General features: G+C 37.4%; 1 protein-coding gene across 1 annotated transcript in view; it reads right to left on the reverse strand.

Annotated features, from left to right (window-relative positions):
* The window catches only part of LOC107656011 (forkhead box protein P4-like), a 130,506-nt gene extending 121,605 nt beyond the window's left edge, over nucleotides 1-8,901 (reverse strand). The window contains 1 exon segment of the mRNA XM_016443660.1: nucleotides 8,369-8,901. The gene's annotated coding sequence lies outside the window, so the exon portion shown is untranslated.
* Between the last annotated feature and the right edge of the window lie 12,473 nt (nucleotides 8,902-21,374).

Genomic DNA, 21,374 nt, shown 5'->3' on the forward strand with positions numbered 1-21,374 from the left:
TTGGGCTTTTTTTTTTTTTTTTTGCAGGGGAGTGTGAGGGACAAGCCACGGCTGTGTTTTTGAAATTAGCCATGGCAAGCTGGTGTGCGGAAAGTGATTGCTCTAAACCGCGGAGCGTTACCGGGAGGGACGGTGGAGGTTTGCACTCGCAGACGTCTTAGCCTAATAGCACCCAGGAGATGTGCTGGAAACTTCTCTCCGGCCAGCTTTTTACAAACGCCCAGCATAAAGCCTCATAAAAGAACTGACTCGCCTGAGATGCCGACTTCAGCTTAACTCACTGCTGTAAACGTTTCCTTCGACTCCAAAACTGGCTGTAATGTAAAAAAAAAAAAACATCTATCTATCTTTCTATCTAGCAGCACGTTTTAGAGAGTGTGTTAAATTTTTTAGATGTACAAGTTACTTTTTTTGCACACTGGTATTGTAGGTTGTTTTGCTCATACCTTTAAAGCAAATCATAAAATCATGTTAGTCCTTGAAGAAATTCTGCATTTGTGTTTTATCCATTACTAACAAATTTAAAAAGAAATCTGGGGGAGAGGCAAAACTAAATAAAAAAAGATGTGACAGTTGATGTGATAGAGGAGAATAGCTCACTTGTGGACAGTGGTCATATAATGCCCTGTTTTTTCTTATCTGCAGATTTCAAAACATTTTTCTCTAATTGTTCTTCTACCTGCAGGAAATTAATTCTTTTTTTCTCTCTATGAACCGCACAGCAATTATGGCAACCAAACACTTAACAAAAGATCACACAAGAAAAAGTCCTTCCTCACAACCTATTCAAAAAAACCCAGGCGTAGAAACGTCTGAATGTGATAAAATGATAAAAATGCATGCAAACTCTTTAAACAAATTTAATCAGGTTTTAATGCAAGGAATGGGTTTACATCTGAGGCTTCAGCCTTTCATCCGTTCACCATTTTATCTGATAAAAACGATCGCTTGATTGAAAAGAAAAGAAATGAAGTAAAGATTAGGTATGCTAGTTTCAAAATTAAGCATACAATCACAACACCTTTCTCTCTAGAGTTATCTGCAACTTTTATCATGTAGATTCCTTTAATAAAATCTGGGCATGGGTCATGTCAGGAAAGGTAATTCAAATTGAAAGTGAAAAATTACCATAGAATGCCATGTCATCCCAATATCACAGCAATGCAATTCCTCCCCATAAAAAGCGCATGTGTGCGGAGGAACATGAATTTGGCCATCATTCCTTTTTTAATTAAAGCATTCAGTCCCCTTTCAACGTGAGTTCAAGGATGCCAGGAGACTAATTAATTTGAAAAGGTACGATGTCTGTGCACAAATGTCTTCCGACACACAGATTTAAAGAATATGGAATAAGAGAGAGGTAAGAAAGAAAGAGTTCGAGAGGTCACACCACTTCAAGTCGCCCTGGTGTCATCCGGTGATCAGAGTTGAAAACAGACCAGGGTTGGAGTTTGTCTTTTCGGTATGTGGGTGGGCGCGAGTGTGAAAGCCTGGATAAAGCCTATCAAATAGCTGCAAAGAGGACATCAATGGAAAATTGCTCATGACTTATTTATTTAGCTACAGCTAATTTAGTTCAAATTATATCACTATATAGACAGTTATGGGTGCCAGCACCCATTGAAGCTCCGCTATAAAGTACAAAGTATATTAAAGCTATGCTGAAAAAGTACAGGACACACACACACATCAGCCTTTTCTAAAGCTGCCATTTTAAAAATGTTACAAAAAAAGCGTTTTACAAATGCTGAGTGAGGATAGATTTGTAAGGTTTGCATTTTTCTTTTCACACTTACACACATTTATATACATGCAATGTTAAAACATCCTACAACAAAACAACACATTTTTATTTAAAATGAGTTCTTTTATGCTGCAATAACATTGTAAAAGTAAATATTAAAAAAGCCTTAAACAGTACATGCAATAATTATTTAGTCCACTTTGAATTAAATAATTGTGAATAAAAAGTACATTTTATAATATAAAAAAAAATAACATTTTCCAAAGCACTTTGTTTATTCATACCAACCAGAGCTTTAAAAAAAGCCAGTGCCACGCAAAGAAAAGAAAAAAGACTGTGGGAGTGAATTAAAAAGTGTGTGAGAGAGAGAAAACAAAGCACAAAACTTATCCACTCCTGTGGAAAAGTCCTGGACAGGAGTGGTAATCCTAGGTTTAGCGGCTGGGCTATTTCTCTCGGAAGCGGGGGTACGGATGTAGAATCCCATTACAGATGTCAGCTGACTGGCAGTGACCGCGAGGGCAGACATCATACCGGTACAGAGCCCCATCGTGCCCCCAACCTACCGGCAAGAAAAGCTCAACCGATATGAAGTCTGACCGGCTCCCCTAACCCATCCACCCCTCCTTCACTCCACGACCCTCTGTAAGAAAATACTCTCTCTGACTTGTCCCTTTAGCGCTCCGATGAATGGAGAGTGAGAGGCTGTCTGTGTGTGTGTGGAGGGGGGTTACTACACAATTATTCAGATAACAGCTGGGGATAATATAGTGGCAGATGTCCCCTGGTCAACAATGCTCACAGACCACAGCCGAGAGCAAAAGGCAACTCTAACCAACGGTTAGCAGCGCTCATCACACAATTTAAAACTAAGAGCAGAAATCAATCCTTTTTTATCTCTTCATTTTCATTATATTATTGAATTTGCTATATTATATTTGCTCCTTCTTCTGAGCTATCTTAACAAATGCTGGTTTTAGAAAACATCTTTTTTTTATAAAATTCACTTTTTAACATATCAGTACACCTGTTTAGAAAATAAAAAATTAAATTGGTGAAAATAATAATAATAATAATTATTATTATCTTGGATAACATAAAAATACTTATATAAAAAAAAAATGTTTTTATACATATATTTCTACAAAACCTACCTAAAGAATTTTTTCTGTGTCTTTGAGTCTGTGTCCATATGTAAAAGCCCGTGCATTATTTGCCGTGTGATGGTTAGCGCTAGATAACGGGCTTTTTCCTGTAGCGCGAGTGTGTTGCGCTGCACTACTCATACCTAACCCCCACCAAGACAAGACACTTCACCACAAAAGCGTCAGAGGAGAGGAAAAAAAAGACAAGCCCTTACACAATACAAAGAAATGCATGGATTTGGGTATTTAAAACATGATATACATTTTGAAAATGTGATTTCTTTGGAAGGAAAATGCAAAGTGTGTAAGAAAGTTGTGTATGAATTACAAGAGGGACAGAAGAAAAAGGGTCAGAATGCGTCAATCAAAAATGGAAGGACGAATCTGATTTTGTTTTACACATGGTTAAAAGATAATTCTGTCAGAAGATGTATCACGTTCGTCCATTTCAAATGCAAATAACTTAAGTAGGCATCCCCTTGTTACCCATTACTAATACCATAAAAGAAACCAACACTTCTCCATTCCGCTGCTACTTTACGGATTAGCGAATGAAAATTAGATGCATTTATATGGTTATTACTTATATGGTAACACAGTGGAGAGGGGGATTTATCCAAGCGTACAGTGCAGTGCCAGAAACTCCCTCAGGAACGAACCGCTCGCACCTTCGGCGGCTGGTGGTGGATTAGAGTTTTAAACCCGGACTAAGGTTTACCACGGCCGGCAACACTGACAGGAATTCCTCCCGCCATTGCCGCCCAACAAAGCCAGGCAATGCGGAGAGGAATAAAACATCAGAGGTTTTCTCCTCTCCTGTTTAGACAGAAGTTTTCAGTAATCACCATCACTATTTTGAGAGCTTAGTGTTTGGCGTGACGAGCGGAATTTTATCAGTGATAGAACTGGGCTTCTCTGGAAAACTTTACTAAGACGCATTCAAACAAGCCGCAGCTGTCACTCTAACATCACGTCATGTCTTTTGTGACAGTGCCGAAAGTTTGCTCCCATCTCTCCCAAAGAGCTTTACTGATGCGCCTGCTCTCCGCCGTTCTCTGATGGACATGATGGCTTGTCAGTGTTACGCTGGGGTTTTTTAAATATACAGCGAATGGCGTTATAAAGACCTTTGTGGAGGGGGTGAAGGCTCGAGGGGGGAGACGGCGGACTGAGAGAAAATCCATAACACAAATACAGCTGTCAGCTGGAACGCAAAGTTAGCAGAAGCAGCTTCGGTGGCCACAGGGAGCAAGTTTATGACTTCAGGTTGCATCCTCCATTAGACACTATCTAGGCTTCAACAATCAATACACAATGTTCTTCATCAAACCAACAGGTACTTGAATCATTTCGGTCAAAAAAAGGCTAGTTGCAACTGGCGACTGACCGTGCAGTGCACTAGTTCACTTTCCACCCGCATCTGCAGCCCCGAACTGTCAATAATCTCTCCTGAGGTGCTCGGCTAATGGACATAGAGAAGTAACGATCAACGTCTCAGACTCAAGTACTGTCATTTCCGTCCAGTGAACACCCTGCTTTTCCCTCTACCACATTTCCCCAGCTCATCGGAAATGGGCCCTTCATCTCTCTAAGCAAACGCTAGGGTCATTCTTTAAGACAGTCATCACCTCATAACAGCCTGGCACTCTCCCGAAACCCGGCGTGAAGCCTCCCCACACAGGAAACCTTGTGCGCGAAAACCAAAAAACTGGAAAAAAATGTGGCACTGAGGTCACGGTAAAGAGAAACTGTGCTTAAGAGTTCAAGTGGACATTGGGAATAAATACACCATAAAAAAACAATGTCTAGCAGCATCTTAGGCTGACAGATCGCCGAGACGGCACTTCCGTGCTGCAGTCTGGTCTCTCTCAAAGTTGAAACCGTTAATGCCAGACCTTTTCAATATCAAGTAATCAGATCAATATTGTCATGTGGAAAACATTCATCACTCTGGTCTCTTTTTGGGTTTTAATTTACAGATGCAGAAGTTGGTTGAAATTGCTTTAGTGTCAATTTTTTGTGCCGTTAGCTCCTTTTTTCCCCTTTCAAGGCTCAGAGTTTGAGGGGAAAATGACACCACTCTCCGACTAGCAATAAAAGCAGCCCTCGCTGTCTAAAAACGTGCATAATTTATTATTCACATCCACTAAAAAATGCTCAGCCTCAGCCTCGTTCCACCAAAAAACTTCTTCAATTAAAACCACATGTGTGGTGGTTGCCGCTGGTCAGTGCCGGAGCTGGTGCATTCAAAGACGCAAACGAGCGTAAAAATTCTAGCCTGACCTTTCACGCAAGGTCAGCTGAAATATGAAAGGGAGAACGTAGACATGACATATTTCACACAAACATGTTTCGGAGAGCAGAGGTGGCCAAAAGTACGGTTGACAAAAAAAATATTCCTAATCAGTTAGAGATGGATATGTATTGCTCTTCAAAATGCTTTGGTTAAAAACGCACTTGTGTGAAAACTAACATTATTTTTGGAACAGTAAAAGAGTTTAATGGTGGAAATGCCATGTGAGGGTCTAAGGGACAGTGCTTCACGAGAACCAGAGTGCTTTGTTAAAACCACCCGTGATACTGAAAAACTTAAATTTACCTCTAAATCACTTGACTGAGGCTCATCTGAATTTGAAAAGAGAGCACACACACACTAAATGCTTTTTGCACAGCACACACCGACATATTTGCATTAGCGGAAAACTGGTTGTTCAAATAAAGTTTCAATCCCCAAATGTTCCTAAAATACGCATCAAAAAGCAACATGCCTAAATGTACACATGGCATCATGTTAGTCTCAACATTAACGTCCAAAACAAACACATTCCAGACCTTCTCTACCCAGAAAAATACCCACAGTGGGCTGGATACCAGCCTGCCATGCAATCCACACATTTATCAAAATAACATATTTAAAAAGACCTCTGAAAGTTAGGTTAGTAGTCTGTATAAACATGAAGAACAGCATAAAACAATCACTTATCACAGAACAAGTGATATATCAATTATAACCAGAACTCTAAAGTAGTCTGGTGTCCGCCGTTAAGAGTGCTAAAACTATCATCTGAGGTGTAGCTGTTGCCGCTTGCAGCTGCTTGACGGCCATGCAAGTAACTAAATTACCCACTTTACTGCCATTTTCATGCCCCCTCTGAATGAAATGCTGTATTCTTGATCAACTTCATGAATTATCACTTTTACTCTAAGCACATAACATCATTCAATCACTCCACTCATCTATGGCACAAGCAGATCAAATGGAAATTGTATTCATCACTTTATGCTTATGTTCATCTACATTTACACGTCACATTTCAATTAGCAGGGAATCTGTTTATCATAAGAGGCAATATATCAAAGAACGGGCATTGTAAAAACAAACAAGTACAGCTCTGAGTCAAAAAAAGGTGTTTTAGTTCAACAAAAAAAATTATTTGTCTTTACACACAGATGTGTATATAAAAAACGAAATATTATTTTATGAAAGCACACTTTCATAAAATAAATTCCAACGCCCTTTTATGTAAGTTTAAATGCTGCTAGTAAAAAGATGAAGATTAAATAATTAAAAGATTAAACTAACTGAAAATGTCAGAAACATTTTACTTCAAAGTAAATCATTTAGCATGTTCAATAAAATGTTCGTCTTGTGATTTAATATAAGGTACAGTTGCATTGTGCAGTAAATGTCAACAGTGAATTAAGCAAAGACTCACCTATACTTTATATTAGATTTAAATTAATTGTGTTCAAAGCTCCATCAATCAGTTCTTAATAACATGAGATTTACACACTGCCAGATTATGAGGAAGATGATGCTGCAAATATGTATTTTTCTTTGACTTATGTAAAGATGTATTCTTAAAAACCAAGTACAGAAAGAGAGCGAAATTATAGTGTACTTGGTTCAACTCCTGAGCTGTAGTTCCCTCTGCAGATTCACTTTTAATGTCCCGGACTGACATCTTTACATTTTTGCTGGTTTGTTTTGTGTTAGTTTTGCTGTCGCGAGTGTTTGAGGGCGAAACTAACAGCGTTGATTTGATCACGAAAAGAATAACAATCCATTAACTGTACGGTTTAAAAACAAAGGGAAAAGTTCATTTTGTTCATGCATCTGTGTAAAAATGAATCACTAAATAAAGACATTACGTTTTGCATCACTCAAGTTGGTCAAGAATCTGTCTCTTAGGCGAAAATTGACTAGTTAAAATAATAATAGCCTAATAATAAAAAAAAAACATTATCTCTTTGAAGTGCAAAGTTAATACTTTTTCATCTCTGTTTGAAATCTTATTTTGCATCTATACGAACCTTACTAATGTCACTGTATCTCGCTGTAATTGATGCATTTGAATTAATTATTATAAATAGGCTAATCATGCTTGCCGAGTTAATCTTATTTTTATATTTCTTTTATTTAATTCGTAATATTTTTAATATGTAATTGTCTCAGTAACACATCAGTAGCCTACAATCGACACTAAGCAATAGGCTAATCTTAAATACATTCGCTTTATTTCTCTTCACGTTCCGCTATAATAAATTATTATTTATTAACACTGTATCTTATATAAATTAAAAACGGACCAGTCAGAAGTTATGGGTTATTTGCCTGAAATCAGATTAGTATTTACTGAAGGCCTGTTAAAAACAATCAGCTTGACGGATAATAAGAAATAAATTAACCCAATTTACATAAAAAAACGTAATTTTAATTTTTAGTTTATGTGCATGCTTCGGTGTTGTTTATTAACTTAAATTGTTTATAAGGAAAGTTTTGTTGCCAAGGCCAAGCAATATCTGATTTCTACGTTTCTGTGGAAGCAGCGTATGGTCTTTGGGAGGAAAACAATATATAAATACATCAAATAAAATAAATAAATGCACACTAACATAGATTTATTCCAAATTACTTTATCTGATCTGTCTAAAAGTTTTTTTTTGTTTTTTTTTCGTTTTGATCAGATTTCAAAGCAGGAGGTATTTTCAAACTCAGTTGCACATGTTCACTAAACTTGTTTTCAGTCTTTTTCACGATCGGGGTTCGTTTTTATCTAAAACCTTTCAACGTTATTAATTACGTATTTTATAAAAAATGTGCATATATATAATTCATATTCAGTTAGCCTATTATTCTCTCGTAGGCTACAGAATAATAACACGCTTTCATCTCCGGTTTAAAAGTGTGAAGTAAAAAAAAAAAGTTGCGTCGTCAAATCTATTGTGGCACTGAGAGCTTTAGTATCCCATTTGCAAAGGTCTAAGAAAATGCACTGACTCTGATATTTCTTTCTATTGATCTGAATAAGTCCGTGTGTGTGTGTGTGTGTGTGTGTGTGTGTGTGTGTGATAACGCGTCCATGCATTCAAATCTGGGATACGTTACATTTTAATATTAAACACGCTTAATCTCGCGAGGAGCAAATAGAAAGAAGAAAGAAAAAAGAAAAAGAAGAAGTAAAAAGTGGATCTGAACCTGTTAGGATATTGTGAAGAACTCTACTTTCACTCTACGGCTGGACCATGTGGATGTGTCCCTCCAGCTCTCGTGAATGTCCCCGTGATTCCAGAAACCTTCAGCAGAGCAACGCAAAAGGAAAAAAAAATCCTGTTCTATGAGTGATGTCTTCAGACCATTACTTTCAACGACAACTGTCTTTATTAGTCTTCCTTTCCTTATTGACTGGCTTCCTCTCTCAGACTGGTCACTCAGTAGGGTGATAAGTGGAAACAATAATCGTGCACTAGCTCAAAGGCTGCATGGTCACAGCGTTCCGCAAAGTTCATGAAGAACAAGCACGCGGCTCTTTACGCCTCCTCGTCGCTTCAGGTCTTCTCTCTTTCTTTCAGTTAGTCACACGGTGAGTTTTCCTAAAGTCCCAATAATGCTTCTCGCTGGAGTTTTTGGCATCTCGTCTGTTCCTCGCTCATTCGCAGAGAAATCAGTGTTGAATTACTCCGCTTGTGTCTTCTGTTGGCGATGTGTTAGGGGACAGTTTGGTCTACCGTAATGCGTCTAGAACGGGGGCGCACACATCTTCTGCGCTGCTGCTTCTTGAAGCACAACACAAAACCTCGCGCGCTGCAGGCGCTGATCTCTTCACCTGCGCGCGCATCACGGGGTTAGTTTGGCCATTGTGGTTACCGACGAGCAACAGATGTTAGTTAAATGACAGACTCACCACGGGAACCGTTACCTGCTCCTCATCTACTCCTCAGCAAATAACAAGTTTGTTCTTGCTGCTTGCCATTTTTCAGTCATACTTTTCTTTTGTTGTTGTCAATAATTGTTAAAAAATTAGAATTAGTTGTTCTAAATATTCTTCTTCTTTTTCTTACTATTATAGTAATAGTAGGCTAATTATTGTCTAAAAAGTGTATAATCCTTGTTTAAATATTATAGATAGATATATAGAGAGATAACATTGTGTATAAGTAGGCTAATATACTTACCATTATATACATATACATATGATATATTGCTACGTATATTACTGTTATATAAGTACATTTACTGTGTGTGTGTGTGTGTGTGTGTGTGTGTGTGTGTGTGTGTGTGTGTGACCCTGGAACACAGCTTTAAAATTGTCCAAATGAAGTCCTTAGCAATGCATATTACTAATCAAAAATTAAGTTTTGATATATTTACGGTAGGAAATTTACAAAATATCTTCATGGAACATGATCTTTACTTAATATAATGATTTTTGGCATAAAAGAAAAATCGATAATTTTGACCCATACAATGTATTCTTGGCTATTGCTACAAATGCTACATAAGACTGGTTTTGTGGTTTTTATATATATATATATATTAGTATAAACATTAAAGTATAAATGATAAGTGTGCAATTGTATTAATATTATTACTGAAAACATCACTCATGACCATGTACGACGTGAACAAGTTGTTGATTTATGAATATCACTCCAACTTTGAATGGATAGTCAAGGTGATGCTTTATCAGTAATCTGTCATCTTATCAAAAATGTTCAAATATGATTTATTTTTATGGTCAGTGGAAACTTTCTCTCAGCAAAAATTCTCTTTTACTTCAACCATCAAAAAAGGCAATCATTCACATCTCCACTGGACAATAGGATATGACCCCCATTAGTCAAGACATATTCATTAGAAAAATCAATAATCCACGATGTAGCCATGCTGGCCTAAAATTAAAGAAGCAGGCTCATAAAACAATGCTGACTTCACTTCTGTGTCCTGCCATATGGACCTCAGAGTCCTGGCCAAAAAAAAAAAAAAACTGACTAAACTTTAAGACTGTAGTTATAGCTTTAGATTTACTGAAAAAAGTTATTTGTTATACTACTGCGTGTTTGATCACATCAGTCTGGGGGGGGAAAAAAAATCATACACTTTAGAACTACACTGAATATTTTGAGAAACAAAAGAACATGCTAAACTATTTTGATCTTGTGTGTGTGTGCATGTTTGCAAAGTTCCCCATCAGATTATCATGATTAAACACACACAAACACAGAATTACAAAACTTGTTTTACCTCACGCACATGGTCAAGCATGACAAAGTCTGTGGTCCAAAACAGATACCTTGAGCCCATGATCAGATGGACAGAAGGAGATTCGGTCTGCTCACCATCACGGGGTTAAGATTAAACACTCTTGTGGTTTGGCCATCACAGGCTAATGAGGCACTCATGAAAGGATTACGAAGAACGTTTAGGATGACTGGCTCTCTAACTAACCTACACAGTTCACCTCACACAAGCACAAACACCTGCAAACAAGATTACAGCTGGATATATAAGAAATAGATTCCCAGCGAAAATCAATTTTAACAAATTTACCATGTCCTTTCATTAAGCATTGTAGGACCATACACTGAAAAAAAAAGTTACTTTGAAATAATTTTAACTCAAAAAATTGCTAAATATCACAAATAATTCGCAAAGAACAATGAATTTAAAAATGTAATTTTGAAGTATAAAGACTGGAACTGGACTGGAATTTTTTTGTAAAACAAAAACATTTTTTTACAGTGTATATGTATTTTGGTTCATGTAATAATCAATAGCATGGATGCATTGAGATCTATAATGTGTCTTATTCCTTCATAAAATACATAAATGATGAACTAATGAACTTTCACATTTTTAATGGGAAAAAATGTGTCCATTAAAACTGTACTTCCGTTCACACAGACTCGGTAAGCCATTTTGATTAGTATTGTTGTGACATGCCATCATATGACCACAAGGAGGGTGAATTCTCACTCGGCTAAAGATCTGAATGTTTGTTACCTCATCAGTCCCAAAGCTGACATCAAAGCTGAGGATCAAGTCTAAAAGTATCAAGGTTACATACACACTGTTACGCTCCCTGAGAACCACCACCAGAACACCACCAGAGCCCAGGGACATGGAAAACAACACATCTATTTACTGTATGTTGTTTGTTTACTCGTTCATCTGTTTGTTATTTTCAGATTCTGTTCCTCACCCCTGCCAGGCAGTGGGATATTTGGTGATGCTATCTGCGTGTGTCTGTTTGTTTGTTTGTTTACTTGTTTGTGCTGGCATAATGTCCTTAGGGACCGTAAACAAGACCAACAACGCTGGGAAAAAACCTTCATGGTCTATGAGGGCATTGCTGGACTAAAGCAAGGACACTGCAAGCGAACAAGAGCCACGCAGCCCTTCAGACATATTACAGTAGAAGACAAAGGTGAGTATCTTAGTCACTGTAATCTAATAACACTCTCTTTTATGAATGAAAAAATAAAAACTCCTCAGCACTTTCATCTAGCACTTTCGATTAACATTTAAGAGCAGGCTTTGTGGTTAATCAGGGGTAATAATTATCAAAGTCGACAGGTAATTAAATTAAACATAATTGGCTACACAAATTGGCTGTTCTACAACATTTTCCCCCACATAATTAAAGAGAAATATGTCAGTATTCAGAGAGAGAATGATTTAAAAAACAAAAAAAGGGGTTTAGTCACACTACAGAACTTGATGATGCTTAAGAGGTGTGTTAAAACTGATAAAAAGTAGTTAGCATTGAACTTTAGCGATCTATTTAGTCGGTAAACGAAACACTTTAAAGGAATATTCTGGGTTCAATGCAAGTTCTCCTCAATTGACAGCATTTGCGGCATAATGTTGATTATCACGAAAATAACTGTCACTAAAATATGAAGGTTATGGTGTGAAATCTTATAATTTTATAAAATCACTTAACATTCTTTCTTTTCTGGTAAAATGTATGCATTATATAAGCTCTGAATTTGTTCACAAAATTTTTATAGGCAGTACGTCATAACAATGAAGTTCTAAAATAACTTTACACAGAAAAAGTTGTATTTTTCACACTAAAATCATGTTTACATGCATATTGTTTACAACAGTGAGTATTTCAATGTTTACAGATTGGTTCTATTCACTTCCATAATAAGTGCCTGACTGTAACCAGATTTTGCTTTAAAAAAAAAAAAAAAAAGAGAGAAATAATTTTTTTGTGGTATCAACATTATGCCACAAGTGCTTTTAATTGAGTTTATGTATTGAACCTGAAGTCCTCATTGTCAGCTGTTATATTAAAAATAATCAATTCAGAGGATAAAATAACAACTAGAAGTAAATTAGAAGAAGTGTTTGGGATTATTTATGTAGGTTTTGTGTCATAATCTCCACTAGTGAGACTAAGCTAAATTTAAGGTCACTTGTGACATGTGTCATTGGCCTAAATTGCATTTCAGCAGGCAGTGGAAAAACAGACACTACACACACACACACATACAGGCCAACTCAGTTACAGACGACACAGGCCATTGCCTGAGGATGTAGAGCAGCAAGTTTAGTGTGAGTGTGTTTGCATTTATTTGAAACTGTATTTGTGTGGTATTACGCTTAAAAATCATTTAACTGCCACATGGGAGTAATGTAATTAAAAAAATATAAAATAAAAATGATTACTGTTTACAAACATACCCCAAGGTCCTTAATGGCAAAAGAAATTGAAACAGAACCAACTGCCCTTGAGATTTCATGGAGAAATGGGAGGAAAAAGTAAAAAGAGCTGTTTAGCAGTATTGAAACTGTACCTCCGAATAAGACACTATGGTGACAGCTGCAAGCCACTGTTTATGCCACAAGACAGTGGCAGTGTATGCGATACAAATTACACCGTTTGATTGGTGAGGAAGATCATAGACACACCAGCATGTTTTCATTAAATCGCCATAAACGTGTTTACAGGCCCAGCTGGCTTTGGTTAGAGGGTGTTAAATAAAGCAGCGCGGAATTGTTTACTCCTCTGCTGCTGTGTCTCTCTCTCCTCTTTACCCTCACACTCGTCTTTTTGTCAACACTGTATCCATCCTCACATAAACCACATGGCCGAGCTGTCTTCGGGGAGCGGTAACTGATCCTAACGGTCCGTGTCATGTGAGGAACTTGATCTTGAATAAAGCTATCAAAAAAAAAAAAAAACCCAGATCAGTCGAGAAGGAAAAAAGGAACCGGGATGAGGCTGCCGTTTAACAAGCTGTTTTAAGGTGCTGCGTTTTTCAAACAGAAAAAAAGGGTTCAAATCTAGCCTGAGGCCACTAAGGAGCTGACCGACTCAGCCCGGCTCGACGCAGCTGTAGCCCAGCCACAGAGGCTCTGTGAGTAGGCTGAAGTGTCACCTGGCTCCCCTGAGAATAGTGAAGGGGGTGATGGGAGAAGCAGAGGGCTGCGGGATTGTGGGAGGGGGAGAGGAGTTTGCTAAGTTTTCATTCACTGGAGGTGGGGCCAGCGGCGGTACATATGAGGAGAGCTGCCGATCGTACAAAAGGAGGCGGCAAAAGGTCTCTTGTTGAGGCGGTGTGTCTGTACACACACACACACACACACACACACACAAACCCTCTGCTCTCTTCCTCGGGTGCGATCTTGTATCAAAGCAAACAAATGACATGCTGTCTCCCACCCACCTATTCTTTTTTTTGATCCGGTATTCACTAAAATGACACTCCATATCTCAACCGACTGACATTATCAATCTGCAGTATGCCCAAATCTTCCGGCCAAACTTGCAGTTCCCAGAGGAAATCCAGCGGCATTGTCCTTTGTTTGTGAAGAGATCCCACAGGAATCAGCCCTGACTTTTTCACTGCGTGAGGAGAGCTGTCACGCAGGCGGCCTGGCAAGCAGGATGCTGGGTTAGGATAGGTACTGTCAGCCCACTCAGATTCGAGCCTCTTTCAGGAGCTGTTAGACGGCGCAGGCCGTGGCATTTCCACTCTCAATGCTGGATTTGGTTTCAATATAAAATACATCAGAGTTCTGTCTCCCTGCGCCGGTGTCAAAGAGACATCTGGATCTGATATGAGGGACCACAAGGGGAGCATTTATTGTTGGCTTTTACCTATTGATAGTGTTGACATATTCTTTATTTTATCATTTTTCACAGGAGGGGAGAAAAGAATCTTGCTGTTTCCAAATCTTTGACTGCATCCACAGCATTGACTAAATTCAAGATTGGATTAAAATTGATACATTATTAATAAGCCAAAACTAACAGGAAATAACTGCATCATCATCACCACCAACAACAATAATAATAATTCTCATTATTATCATTTGTTTAATCATGTTTTTTCAACAATAATCCACAATTTCAAACAAATAAATGTTTGAATATATAAATATTATAAAAAAACATACATACAATACAGAATTATATATAAAATATGTTTCTATAATAAAACTTATATTTTAATCTTTCTTTCCATTACTACTAGGCCAAATTCAAAATTTCTAAATAGTAATACAAACAAACAAGCCATAAACAAATAAATATTATATAAAATTGCATACATAAAATAAAATAAAATAAAATAAGAAATAATAAAATACTTAATTTTAGATAAATATAATTATTTGATAAAATATAGATTTTCACATTTCACTCCATTACTACTAGGCAAGGTCTAGTAATCCAAAATTACAAACAAACAATAAATAAATATGATATAAAATCACATACATAAAATAAATAATATTTAATTATATATCAAATATAATTCTATGATGAAGCATGTATTTTGAACTTTCACTCCATTACTAGGCCAAACGTAATAATCCAAAATTACAAACAAATAAAATAAGTAAATATTATATAACATCACCTGAATACAATAAATAATAGAATATATTATTATATATAAAATATGTTTCTATAATAAAAATGATATTTTCAACTTCCACTCCAAATCTTATAATGCAAAATTACAAACAGTAAACAGTAAATAAATACAATTTAATAAAACATATAAATACAGAATATATTTAATTATTTAAGTTACTATACATTTTGAGTGACTGTTTAAGATATTTTTGCTGCAATATTAGTAAGATTGTTTATTAACTGTTTTGACTATTTCTGTGGTTACATACTGTAGCTAAATGGTGTAATGTAGTTTTTATCATCATGATAAATGAGTGTTTACACCTCTTACTAAAGTGTCCAGCCCTTAAAACGATCACTACTAACCAAACTGACTGTATGTATTCTGAAGAAAATCTTTACACTTTCAGAATAATTTCAGTGTGACTGGTCACCAGTTTGATTTCTGTGATTCAAGAGTGAATCCTTGTTTAAATTTTAATCAAAAGTAAATTATTTCGCCTTTTTTCTTCTCTTTCTCACCCCATCTATCTGTTCTCTCTCTCTATCTCTTCCTTCTGGACAGAATTCATGACCTCTGCAATTCTGCTTGTCCTTGAGTCCCATAATGAATATTCAGCAGATTAGAAGACAGACATGAAAGTTAACATTAGCCATATATTTAAAAATCCCATATTCAGATAATCCGCATATTTGTCAAAATCAAACACAAGAGTAATATAAGAGGACAAATTACATAATGAGAGGATGGGGATACATCTTGCGGACAGGGAATTAGATAAAGACACATTTGGCTGAGTTTGAAGGAAGGAAATGTCCTTGAAGATGGTTATTGAAATCCTGCCGGATGGACGGAGTTTGCCGTGAACCCCGATGGTGACGTTTTAACTTTATTTGGTCTAGCTAGAGCATGTGAGAAACTATGTTAATTTGAGTGCCATGTCTTTCAATGTGCACACACACATAAGTTAAAACGTCTGAATGAAAGCAGACTTCATCTGTAAGTAAGTGTGTGTGTGTGTGTGTGTGTGTGTGTGTGTATGAAGTGAGGTTGTCTGGCTTTTCACTTATCACCGATGCCAGTACTAACAACCCCAACCCCCCAAATCCGAAATGCGGAAACGTGTATTATGCTCTCCCCACAACTACTTTAATTTCTTCCTCTGTCTCCCCATCTCTGTACCCTCTCTCTCTCCCTCTTTTTCTCATTTATGACGAGTCATTACCGTGAGCACTGGGATGAAAGCTTAGGATCTGGCCAACCCGCTCCCTCTGACTGACGCATATTCATTTAAAAATGAGCCACTTATTACCCGTCCAAACTTTTTACAGCCCCACAGTGCACAGTAGAAGACAGCTTTATTCCCACTGAGCCCGAGTGTGGGCCAGAAAGCCTCGCAGCCTTTGATGGTTATATATGTGCACAGGCCGTCGCCTTGGCAGCCTCTCTCAGAAAGCGTGCCATGATTTGTAATGTTACCTTTACAGCTTTAAACTCCATCGAACAACCCCAAGACCTTTTTATTGGGCTAATGTAGGGTTTTGACATATCATTAACAAATAAATTAATAAACACGTAGACACATGCACACATACACACTTTGAGAAATCTGGAGCTGTCAGTGTTGAAAGAGATTGTATTTCAAGATTCAAGATACATTAGTGTGATGTGTCAATTTTAGTCTTAATGAAAAGGGAGAGAGACTCCTGTGAAATTAAAACTGCGAGATAACATTCAAGGACTCTTTAATATATATATATATATATACAGTATATAAGTGAACATTTTTTGATCAAATAAATGCAGCCTTGTGAGCATAAAACATAAAACCCCAAACTGCTTGATAAAAAAAATGTTTTGTTAAAATTATTAATTCATCTTATTTTTTTTAACATTTATTTGATGTTGTATATCAATATGTAAATATTTATGATATAATTGTAATTATAACTATACGTACTTTACTCAATATCATTTATTTACAATATTGTCAACTGCACATTGAAAAACTTTCACATTCACAAATCCCATAAGTAGCCACATGAAGAACAAACAGAAAACATCTCTAACTAAATAACTAGTTTCTTCAGCGAACCCAATGCTACTTTTCACATCTCTCTCACACACACCTGCTCAAATACACACAGTGATGCACATGAATACACACACATGTGATACCACTCTAAAATCTAAGTCCACTTTAGAGTCCCCTCTAGAGGCTGGATCTGAAGGAGCTCACGAGAGAGACAGAAATGAGGACAGTCCTCTGGGAGTGTATGTATGCGTGTGTCTTTTGTGCATGTAATGATATAAGGCCCTGTGGCTGGTTTGAGCGGCCGGCAGCCTGGCAGATTGATTGGTGGATTGATGTAAAGTCTGTACATCTGTGCTGACTAATGTGGGCCAATCAGACTGATGTAAACCAATTTGATTTGATTGAAAAGCCAATTGATTGAAGTTAGGACATGTAAGCCATCAGCTAGCGACCAGCAGGGGGAAGAAAACGGATGTGAAAGAGAGGGATTTGATTGATTAGCTGATAGATTGATTAAGTGATGTAGATGCTAAGTTAAAAGAGCCATCGCTGGCCTCTTTATATGTGTTTAACCCTGCTCCCACACTAACCTTCAGTCTGTAAGCCGCTCAGCGGGGTCCATTACATCTAAGTGTGAATAATTCATGCTCTGGACGCTGTAGCATGGTGAGTAAACACATGTACATGTGTTTAGTAAGATAGAGCAATCTACAGGAGGCAAGGCTAGCCAGATACCTTCAGGGCTGTATATCACAGCCCGTAAAAACTATAAGAACTAATTTAAAGGGACATAAAAATTAAAATTAAAAGTCATCATTTACTCTTCCTCATGGTTTTTTTTTTTTTTTCCTGCAAAACACAAAATAATATATCCTGATATATTTTGATTACCATTGACTTCTATTGTTAATTTCTCACAATATCTTCTTTTATGTTCTACAGAAGAAAGAAGGTCATACAGGTTTGGAACAACATAAGGGTGAGTAAAAAAGTAAATGCCTTGTAGTAACTGGGTAAATATTTTAAGTAAATACACTAAATACAGTTTGATTTTCTTCTGTCTGATAATATCAGAATCATGGACAAAACATTTTTGGAGGCAGATCTTTTTAAGGAATAATTTGATCTGATTTAAAAATCAGAATGATTCATTCTTGATTCATTCAATGAAGATTTTTGGTGAAAAATAACTCTTACGACTCAAAAAATACATATAACTTTAAAAGTCTTGCAAAAGCTGCGTAGATCTCGGTTTTAAGATCTGGTGATGATTTTAAGTTGATTTTGCATAATTTTAGAAACTTTAAAGCTCCAGTCATGGTAATTGTTTTTGCATGGAAAAAAGCGACTACAGCAATTTTCAGAATTTCTCCTTTTATTTTTTAACAGAAGGAGTACATTTATATGGTTGAGTAAATAATGACAGAATTTTACATTTTGGATGAAGTATCCCTTTAAAATATCACACACGCACGCACACTTTAAAATCTTCCTTTTGTTGCACGGTATGGTTAATACTGAAAAGAAATCTTAGGCATGGGAATTTTCAGCCACACATGCATATAAAAAGAAAATCAAGCTTATTACGTGTTATTATTTTACAGTGTGCAGATTCAGATGCTCTGGCATCTGGAGGCCGGGATCTGTAGCATGTGTTTTGTGTGAGAACGCTGGCCTCTTCTTAACTTGTGTTTGTGTTCGGTTGCTGGGTGCTCGGCTGACGAGAGGGGGCCCCGGCAACCGTCTGCCTACGCCTCATCACGGACGGTTCTGTTTTTTCCTTCCCCCTTCTTGCATAGGATTGCGTGCGTTAACACAGAACGTAGAGAAGGATCGAGGAGGGGCGGGAACACGAAATGGCAATTAAACCGTGATGACCCCCATCGCCTCCGCAGGTCGCTCGCTGTCACAGTGTCGGCTGAAAAGAAGAGAGGGGACGCAAACAAGCGCACGGCAGTGGATATGATATGTGTTGCTCCCACAGCTATAAAACCGGCAGATCTTACAAACCGGAGCACCAGACGATCTCAAACACTGCCATCTTACTTGTGTGTACTGACAACAGAGTGTATCCAGGGAAGCAGGGCATGTTGGGACGCAAAGGGGCTGTAACAGCATCGCAGACTCGTCCTTAAATACTGCAACAAGCACTTAGTTTGACAAGCCGCTGACAGAAGCGTACACGACTTGAGCTTAACGTGGTGACAGCCTAAACTGAGGTGTGTTCACTCCCTCAGAGTCAGAAGACACTTAAGGGTGCAAAAAAACATTGCGATATTAGATGATGCTATTTGTGCACAATAAATGTTTATTGGGATTTATTGCGCTGCTATGACATCCTGGCTGAGAGCTTGCGGCTACTAAACGAGGGAGAATTAACTGTTGCGTTTAGAAGCTTTAAATAGCACCAAGGAGGGAGGGAACGCATGGGCAAGGACTTGCACTATGACTGCGTGTCTCACTTAAAGTGCACGTAAAAAATGTGCATATGTGTGCGCGTATTCGACATCATCGATACAGTATAAGAAGACCTTCAAAATTCTGCACTAATGCCAAAGAATGGGGGATTAATGAATGATCCATGACCTCATTGGCCTCGAAAGAGTTTTTCAATGTGACTAAATGCTCTGGAGCACAATGATAGGCACCGGCGCACTGGATGCTTCTGCCATTTATTAAATTATTCCCTCCAATCTGTTTGATGATTTTCATTATTCAGACTCAACTGAAATATTAAGGCCTTGAAAAGCCCTTCTCTCTACTTCAAAATGCAGGGAAGAAATGTCTGAAAAGACATGGCAAAAAATGCAGAGAATTGGGAATGCTCAGGTCAAACTCTCCAAAGAATTGGATTTTTTATTTTTTTTTATTTCATCACTCATATGTGTTAACTTTGTACAATGGTGAACTAAATTTAATAAATGGGAGGGAGGGGGGCACAATGATTCAGATTAATTGTAGCAAATCCTCAGATTAATTGTAGCACATTTAGCACATTTTTTATTTAAAATTAAAATGACTAAAAACTAAGGAGAGGAAAGCAACGCTTTATTCTTAGAAAATAAATAAATAAGTAAAAGGTCATGAAACTAGCTAAATTTAAATATTTAACCATTTTTCCAGATGTACAGAAATTCAAGGTTTTGTTTTCATGAAATTAATTTATATAATATAAAAAAAATAACATAAAATGCAGTGACAAAATGAGAATCCTCAGATTAGAAGTCAGCTAGGATGAGGAATATAGCAGATTCGGTCACATTGTCTCTAAAAAGGTACATTTAAAATTACTAAGAATTAAGGAAAAGAAAGCAATGCTTATAAAATAAAATAAAATAAAATAAAATATTTTTTATAATACATAACATAAAATGCGGTGACAAAATGAGAGTCCTCAGATTAACAGACAATTAGGATAGCGAATGTACCAGATTCAGTCACATTTTCTTTAAAATGGTACTTATTTAAGTACTAAGGAGAAGCAAGCAATGCTTAATTCTTAAAAATAAACATACAAAATGAAATGCGGTGCCACATGATAGCATGGGTTACATTTGCGCTAAGCAGCCAGGTGTCTTGGGGCAACATGCCAATTCAGATCCCTGTTCTGCCAACTTCTTGTTGACAACGTTAATGCCGATCATTTAAATGTGACATGTTCTCAACAAGAGCAAATTGAATTTGTGGCACACTCAAACAAACGTGCCTTCAGGGGTTGTGAGTCTGCTATTGTGCCTTCCCTCAAGGCAAAAGGGAAAATGAATCTCCATGACCTCTCGCTTTCTCTGTCTTTCTCTCGCTCTCCCCTGAGGAATAGCAGCATGGATCATCCCCACAGTTGTGCAGATTCTATTTAGCAATCGCTCTGTCTTCCTCCATTGTCTCCGCATTTCCCTCTTTAACAGGGGCTTGTAAAATTTCCCCCTCGCGGCTCTGTAAAACATAATCCCCCAAGGCCTCTTTCAGTACAGAAACAAGTCCAGCTGACCCACGGACAAATAAACAAACAGAATGCTGGAGCGCTGGGCTGGAGCGCAGATTCATAAAAGGACTCTGGGATCAGACAGGCCAGGGGAATATTATTATAACCCTGTAAATCAAAATAAACTAGAGCATTTCACCCAACCATGCTTAGCTCCAAATAAGGGTCAGATCTGAACTAATATTACTCATGTAAAAGTCCAGAGGGGCTTATAGCAAGCTTAATTATGTGCTGAGAAAACTATCGTGATGCATGAATGATGTCTGACCGTTTTATACTAAAGCAGTATGCCACAAGAGATGTGCGTTG

This window comes from Sinocyclocheilus anshuiensis, unplaced genomic scaffold, assembly GCF_001515605.1.
Source record: "Sinocyclocheilus anshuiensis isolate Anshui unplaced genomic scaffold, SAMN03320099.WGS_v1.1 scaffold51, whole genome shotgun sequence".
Lineage (NCBI taxonomy): Eukaryota > Metazoa > Chordata > Actinopteri > Cypriniformes > Cyprinidae > Sinocyclocheilus > Sinocyclocheilus anshuiensis.